The sequence below is a fragment of the Rattus rattus genome, chromosome 2, assembly GCF_011064425.1.
Source record: "Rattus rattus isolate New Zealand chromosome 2, Rrattus_CSIRO_v1, whole genome shotgun sequence".
Lineage (NCBI taxonomy): Eukaryota > Metazoa > Chordata > Mammalia > Rodentia > Muridae > Rattus > Rattus rattus.
This window is the reverse complement of record NC_046155.1, coordinates 185,570,999-185,579,110: the sequence shown is the minus strand read 5'-3', so window position 1 is coordinate 185,579,110 and position 8,112 is coordinate 185,570,999. Positions and strand designations below refer to the sequence as shown.

At 39.4% G+C, this 8,112-nt stretch overlaps 1 protein-coding gene across 1 annotated transcript in view; it reads left to right on the top strand.

The window, feature by feature from the left end:
* Positions 1–342: 342 nt before the first annotated feature.
* The window catches only part of LOC116892786 (zinc finger protein 420-like), a 52,002-nt gene continuing 44,232 nt past the window's right edge, over positions 343–8,112 (top strand). The window contains 1 exon segment of the mRNA XM_032894659.1: positions 343–562. The gene's annotated coding sequence lies outside the window, so the exon portion shown is untranslated.

Genomic DNA, 8,112 nt, shown 5'->3' with positions numbered 1-8,112 from the left:
TGGCGTCCTTAGGCAGCAGCCAAACCACTCTCCCGGTCCTTTCTGATAGTTCCCCAGCCCAGCAACTCCTCTGACCTGGGAGGTTCCAGGGCCTCAGGGCTGCGGTTCTCACCGCTGGGCGGGTGATTGCTAACTCTAGGGGATTTTTCAAGTCCCGGAATACGAGGCCCGCCTTCCACTTCAGGACCGGGGCACCCGGAGTCCTTCAGGGAATGGAGGAATTTCCTGTCACTGTGGTCTGGTTGGTTGGAAAGACTCCTCCATGACCCGCCCAACAGACATCCGCTTCCTTCTACGCGTTCTCTCCAAACCCGCGGACTGTGGGCTCTTTTACTTAATTAGCTTCCCAATTCCTCCCAGCCATTATCAACGCTCCCCAACCCTCTCCTCCCAGCCTCCCAATGGCTTCGGATCAGGCAGCTGTGCCCACTCTCCCCTTCAGGAACCGCCTCTCAGAATCCATCTCAAGCTGCCTTCCACGGAGCTGCTAGGCTGCCCTGGACCCTCTCGGTGCCCAGACTTCTCCGGAGCTTGCCGCTAGCCAAGACCAGAACTAGATCTGGTAAGACAGTAAACCAGGTATCTTTCCCTCGACCCTAGGTTTTGAACCCTTCAGATACAAGTTATCCTGCCTTGGGATACCAGTCTTCTGGGAAAAAAAAAAAAAAAAACAACAGCAAAAGACAGTAAAAACCCTAAATTAGGATGCTCACGTCTTTCTGGGAGGCATGCTAAAGGTACTTTTTTATTGGATGTTTTATGTATTTACATTTCAAATGTTATCCCCTTTCCAGATTTCACCCTCTTCTATGAGGCTGCTCCCGCTCCCACGCTCCCACGCTCCCACCTTAATGTCCTGGTATTCCCCTACACTGAGGAATCAAGCCTTCACAGGACCAAGGGCTTCTCCTCCTATTGATACCAGACAATGCATCCTCTGCTACATATGCAGCTGGAGCCATGGCTCCCTCCATATGTACTCTTTGGTTGGTGGTTTGGTCCCTGGGAGCTCTGGGGGGGTCTGGTTGGTTGATATTGTTGTTCTTCCTATAGGCTTGCAAACCCTTCAGCTCCTTCAATCCTTTCTCTAACTCCTCCTTTGGGGTCCCTGTGCTTGGTCTGATGGTTAGCTGCAAGCACCCTCATTTTTATCCGTAAGTCTCTGGCCAGATATGAAGGGACAAGGAAATGAGTGGGATTGCATGATATGAATGAAATTCACAAAGAATCAATAAATGGTTAAAAGAATGAGGAAAAGCAAAGAAATCTCAGTGATGAATGCGGAAAGGTGAGGCTGTCCAAGAGGCAGAAAATAATACCAGTGCAGTTATAAACAAGTCGGTTATACCATCCCATCTATGGCTTTGGAAATATTGATGAAGAGTAGGGGGAAAGAAACAAAGAAGAAGAAAGGTGAAATGTACATGGTATGCAAATTCTCCAGACTCCATAGAACTGTGGTAATCAATAACCCATAGGAACTGCACATACCCGCTCTGGTTGCTCTCAAAAACCAGCCCTATCCCTAATCAGTCTCAGAAGGGGACAGACTCACAAGGTCCCGCCTTTTAATCTACACTGTGGCTATGGTTAGATTTTAGGAAAAGGGGAATCACCGTCTTTAGTTCGGTGTCTGCTGTGCTCACCAGGCTCACCAGATGGACCTGGTTAAATTTGGTGGGTCACAACACAAGATGAATAAAAAACGGGAGGGAGGGAGGGAGGGAGGGAGGAGGAGGGAGGAGGAGGAGAGAGGAGAGGGAGGGAAAGGAAGGAGAGAGGGACATTAATTGAAAGTATGAACTAGGAAACTAGGGCTGTAGGAGTAGGAAATGAGAGTATACACTACAAGAGGTATTTTATGTAAAATGTCAAATAGCAATGGTGATGATAATAATATTGCCACAAAAGAGTGTGATTTCATGTTTATGTTTTTTATCTGACATGGTATCAGATAGTACTAGGTTGATAAAGAGTCTGGAAGCCTTGCTTCATTTTTCCATCACGGAATATTTTAAGTAGCTTTACTATCAGTTATTTTGTGAGTTTGATAGAATTCTGGGATGAGTTCATCTGCTTCTTGGGTTTTTTTTTTTAATGGGGGGGGGTTCTTTTATTCTTGATGCACTCTTGTTGCTGTTTAACTGTCCATTTATTTCATGTTGGTGTAATTTCGGTATGTGGTAAGAATCAGGGTATTGTGTAGTTGCCTAGAGGTCTGTAAAGTCAACACGCAACAGATATGCTTGTACATTCATGTCTGCTGATTCAGCTATGCAGTTAATCTGGGTTCTTCTCAAGTCATGTTGACAAAAAAAAATGTTCACTCTAAATAGCTATTGGAGAATCTCTTTTAAGATTCTATCTCACCCTAGTCAGAATGTCCATTACCAAAATAAATAATTCTGATATGAATGTTAGGAAAAGGACACTATTATGCAGTGCTTCTGGGAATGTAAATTAGAGCCGCCACTTTGGAAAACAGTCTAGATTTTTCTCTAAAGGAAAAAAAAAAACACCACGAAATAGAACTAGCATATATACCACACTGCTTAGCCATTTCTTCATAGATGGTTTCCTGATTGGTCACTACAGTTCTCTGTGTACATCATTGCAACTCTGCATAGGCTGGGAAAAAGAAGCACCAGTAGTACCCAACTCTCTTTAGAGATTCTAGCTAAGAAATAGATTTTTCATGAATATAATGAGGATCAGGTTTGGCTGGTGTGTTCTGGAAACTGTGTTGCCATGATCATGATAGTTCTAAGAGTCTGTCCTGAAAGCACAGGGTTCTGAGTCCAAGGACACTTTCAGATGACAGAGCTACTTGTTCTACTTGGTGGGGAGTTTTATCGTTTCCCAGCTTATGCTTATGAAAAAAAATGATACCAGCTAATAGATTCTGCATATGTAAATGAATCAAACACATTGGTGAGTAATGCATCTGAGTTGTGTTAAAGAATGAAAAGGAAGCCTTTTCCCTTGGAGTCGTTTAATTACCTAAGAGTGAGTCCAAATTTATATTCTCTATTTCATATTCTCTCTGCCTTCTAACTTTTGTCTATTGCACAAGTTTAAATCTGTTCTTGCCTGAAGGCTGTCTAGTGTTTCTGTCTCTGTATGTGTGTGTGTGTCTACGTGGTTTGTGTATTTCTGTCTGTTGTCTGTGTGTGTGTGTGCATGTGTGCACGTGTGTGTCTGTCTGTTCCTACCAAAAACTTTTCTGTCTTTATTGAACAGCAAGGTTAGCATCACATGGAGGCGGAGTTTGTGTGTGTGTGTGTGTGTGTGTGTGTGTGTGTGTGTGTGTGTGTGTGTGTGTGTGTGTGTAAGGAATGGGATACTTTACAGACAAAGGATTAAATCACTGGCTCCAACTGACCTCAACTGGTCAAGATAACGAACAATATTACAAACTTCTCTTTATCAAATAGTATCTACAAAGGCATATTTATTTTAGGAGGTGGCTTTTAGACCCTGTATTTGAGGGTTTCAGCAAATGAAACATGTGCATAATCTGAATCAAAGGCATAGAAAAGTATGAATTTTAAGATTTCACCTATGCATTACCCTAGATTGTAAAAGTTAGTTCTGTGGGAGGTCCAAGGGAAGTGATATGTATTGTTACAGTGGTTTCTTTTTGGTTTGGTTGTTGTTTTTTTCTTTTATCATTATTATGTTATTGCATTTTTATTTACACTTTAGATGTTATCCCCTTTCCCAGTTCCCCCTCCAGAAACCTGCTATCCCACTTCTTCTATGAGGGTGCACCCACCCACCCAACTCCCTCCCATCTTCCCACCCTGACGTTCCCCTACACTGGGGCATCTAGGCTTCACAGGACCAAGGGCCTCTTCTCCGATTGATGCCTGACAAGTCCATCGTCTGCTATATATGCAGCTGGAGCTATAGGTCCATCCCAGTGTTCTCCTGGGAGCTCTGTAGGGGTCTAGTTGGTTGATATTGCGTTCTTCTAATGGTGTCGTAAGCCCCTTCAGCTCCTTCAATCTTTTCTCTATCTCCTCTGGGGAACCTGTTCTCAGTTCAGTGGTTGGCTGTGAGCATCTGTCTCTGTATTTGTCATGCTCTGTCAGAGCCTTTCAGCAGATAGCTATATCAGGCTTCTGTCAGCATATACTTCTTGGCATCAGCAATATTGTCTGGGTTTGGTGGGTGTATATTGGATGCATCCCCATGTCAGGCAGTCTCTGGATGGCCTTTCAGTCTCTACTCCACACTTTGTCTCCATGTTTCCTCCTGTGAGTATTTTTGTTCCCCCTTCTAAAAAGGTCTGAAGAATGCACACATTGGTTGTTTTTTTGCTTGAGCTTCATGTGTTCTGTGAATTGTATCTTACATATTCCAAACTTTTGGGCTAATTTCCAATTATCAGTGAGTACATACCATGTGTGTTCTTTTGTGATTGGGTTACCTCACTTAGGATGATTTTTCACATTCCATCCATTTGCCTAAGAATTTCATGAAGTCATGTTTTTAATAGCTGAGTAGAATTCCATTTTGTAAATGTACCACATTTTTTGTATCCACTCCTCATTGAAGGAATCTGGGTTCTTTCCATCTTCTGACTAGTATAAATAAGACTGCTATGAACATAGTGGTCTCTTAAAATGGTCAAACAAGCAAACTAAGTATACAGTAGGATGGCAGTTTTAAATGACCTCAAGGTGTGTTATGAACTTTGACTGTAAGTTGCAACAAAAGTTTCAGTCTCTTACATTACAATAAGTATTTCCATGATGTTGTATTGCTATATATTTGGTTCTGGTGATGGGCCAAAAAGAGTTTTCAGAGCACCATTCTATGTACTATTGTTGTCATTCTCCAATAAGTCTAAGGAAAAACAGAATTACAAAGGGCTGTCTTAGAAAATTAATAAATTTAAAATGAAAATACTCAAAGAAAAAATAACCGAGTTTTACTCAACCTGGGAGGAAACACATTTTTCTGTCCTCTAAGCAATGTTTACTTTAGCAAGTTCTCAATAGACTATCATTCCTAAACATGGAATCAAACCATTACTGAATATTCTTGATTGATCATAGAAATCCTATTTCTGACCAGGGATTTGGGTCTTGTGCTTGTTCTGTGTGACATGTGAGCAAACACTACAGACTTTGCACTAGAAAGGACTGAAATGTGGAGATATTGAAATTCTGGGCCCTGATTGGATTAGAACACCTCCCTGAAACTAGCCAAGGATTCAGCCTGAACTATATAAAGCTACAGCCTGGGATATGGAACTTTAGAAATGACATAACATACATTGCAGGGAAAAGTAATCTTTCATGTTCATTTTTGAGGTTTTTCATTTTGTTTCATTTTTGTTTTCTAATAAAGGGTAACATTTTTGTGTAGAAAAATGAATGTTTCCTAGACAGTGAATCATGAGATTCTAGCCTTGAGCTCAGTGTCGTTCACTGATACACTCGTTTGGAGAATGTCTGTCACTGATATGTAAGTTTGTACCACCATTCCATCCTGTCTTCTGCAGGCTCTGCAGTTGTTATATTCTCCCTCTCTTTATGCCATATTAATGAAACCATATGATTTGGGGCTAAATTTCTGGAACAGGAATTATCTTCCTTTCTTTAGATAATTTTTTAAATTGCTTTCTCAAACAAAAGAAAGCTCATTAAAGAAACACCAATTATATCCTAGTAAGAGCACCAGTGGAAGGGGAAGCCCTGGGTCCTGCTAAGACTGAACTCCCAGTGAACTAGATTGTTGGGGGAGGGGTGGCAATGGGGGAGGATGGGGAGGGGGAACACCCATATAGAAGGAGGGAGGGATTAGGGGATGTTTGCCCGAAACCGAAAGGGAATAACTTTAAAATGTATATAAGAAATACTCAAGTTAATAAAAAAAAACCCTACATATATGTACATATACGGGAGCTTGAAGGAAATATGGAAACAGAATAGGTGGGTAGAAGAACAAATTGTTTTTACTTGCTCAATTCAATAAAATGAAAAGTGAGAGAAAAAAAAAGCAACACCAATTGTGAATTTACATTTTTAATTCTCTATTTTATGATCCATTTTTAAGACAAACACAAGATACAGTTATGGTGCCTTAAAAATGTCTCACAAATAATTTTCATCCCTGGATTAGTGGGGTTTGAAGCAAGGCAAAACACTGGTGGAAGATTTAAAAGTAAACACTTGTCTTCTCTAGGGTTTTACTGCTTCGAACAGACACCATGACTTTAATCCCAGTTCTCAGAATGCAAAGGCATTTATATCTCTGTGTTTCTTAAGTCTTGACTGGTTTACATAGTAAATTCCAGGATTTCCAAGTATACAGGGAAAGAATTTATCTCAAAAAAGAGAAACCATCAATCATGAGACGGAGTGGTAGTTCATCAAGGGACCAAGGATGGATGCCCAACAACAACATAGAAGATCACAACCATCTGTAACTGTAGTCTCAAGAGAATATGACACTCTTCTTTAGACTCTGTAAGGTCTGGCGTACATACATACATTCAGGCAAAGCATTCATACACATGCCACCACCAACAACAACAAAAACAATAACAATAATGATAACCAAAATTATCAAGCAAAGAGGCTTTCATTCATGAAGTAAATAAGAACTTTCTCAAGATGGTTGATGTCCCAGTCCGGGAACAGTCCATAACTACTTGTCTCCTGTCTTGGGTTCATCAGTGTGGATGTGGCAATAATAAATAGATAAAAGTTAGCATAAAATCACTTGGATAAAACACAGAAACAATTTATTCCAGATCTAGCTAACCAGCTGTTTTGCATATCAACAAACATGAATACTGGATTACAGAAATTGTTCCAAATAATATTTTCATATTTACTCCAAAATTCTTACTCCCTCTACCAAAATATATGTCAAATCCATGTATTGGTTTTAATTTGCTTGCTATAATGTACCAGCTTGCTTAATGTTCAAATCTTTTATCTTAATAATCGGTCTATCATAATACTCTAGAGTTTTGCTACTACTCCAATTTATTGAATATAGAAAAATGATTTTCCTGCATAGATTTGGGAATTTGCTAGCTGCACATGAGCAGGCATGTGCTTTGACATCCACAAGTTATCTATATAAAGCTTTTCACATTTTTGCTAGTTGTAGAGTTTAACTTGAGGATGACTGTTTTGAATGTAAATAAAAGGTGAGCCTTGATTAAAAAATTGTCTTGTATTTTTTTTCCTTTAGGATGAAAATTCTGCTGTGTCTACAATTTGAGTGCTAGATAAAAGATTTGACAAATTCAAGGCACTTTTTAAAATTCTGTAAAGTGGAATTTCCAGTTTACAAAAGGACAAAAAGATAACATAGTGGTGTACAACTATATGATTTCTTTGCAACAAGTATTTTCTGAAGTATTAAGAACTGAAGGATCATCACAGAGCCTGGTCACATTCTTCAGATTTCTACATTTTGTCTCCATCATTATATTTGATTATTGAACTAGAAAAATATTCATTGTTATTTTTTAAATATTTTTTGAAATTAGAATTATATCATTTCCTCACTTCCTTTCTTTCCCTCCCTTCCTCCACATGAACTCTCAGATGAATCCTCACCCACATGCTCTCTTTTAAACTCATAGTCTTTTTTCTTTCATATTTGGTAATTTATATGCAAATATTTTTACTGAAGATTTTCTGTACATTTATAATTTAAAAAAATATTAAGTCTTGTTGTTTTTTGAGTTTTGTTTTGTTTTGGAGACAGGGTCTTATTATGTAGACATTACTGTTCTGCAAGTCCCTGTGTAGACCAGAAAAACCTTTAATTCACAGAGGTGTATCTGCATATACTTCTTGAGTGTTCGGATTAAAGGTATGTTCAAACCTACTTGTTCTTAATACAAACTTCTCATAATTACCATAGATAATGGTTCTCTGAAATAAGCACAAATACCAACACTTATGCATAAGTGATGATGATCCAATAGCTGACATCTTTTTTTCCATTTTTTTTTATTTTATTTTTCTTGGACATTTTATATATTTATATTTCAAATGTTATCCCCTTCCTCCCTCTCTCCCATACCTCCTCCCCCTCCCTCTGCTTCTGTGAGGATGATCCCACACCCATCTACCCACT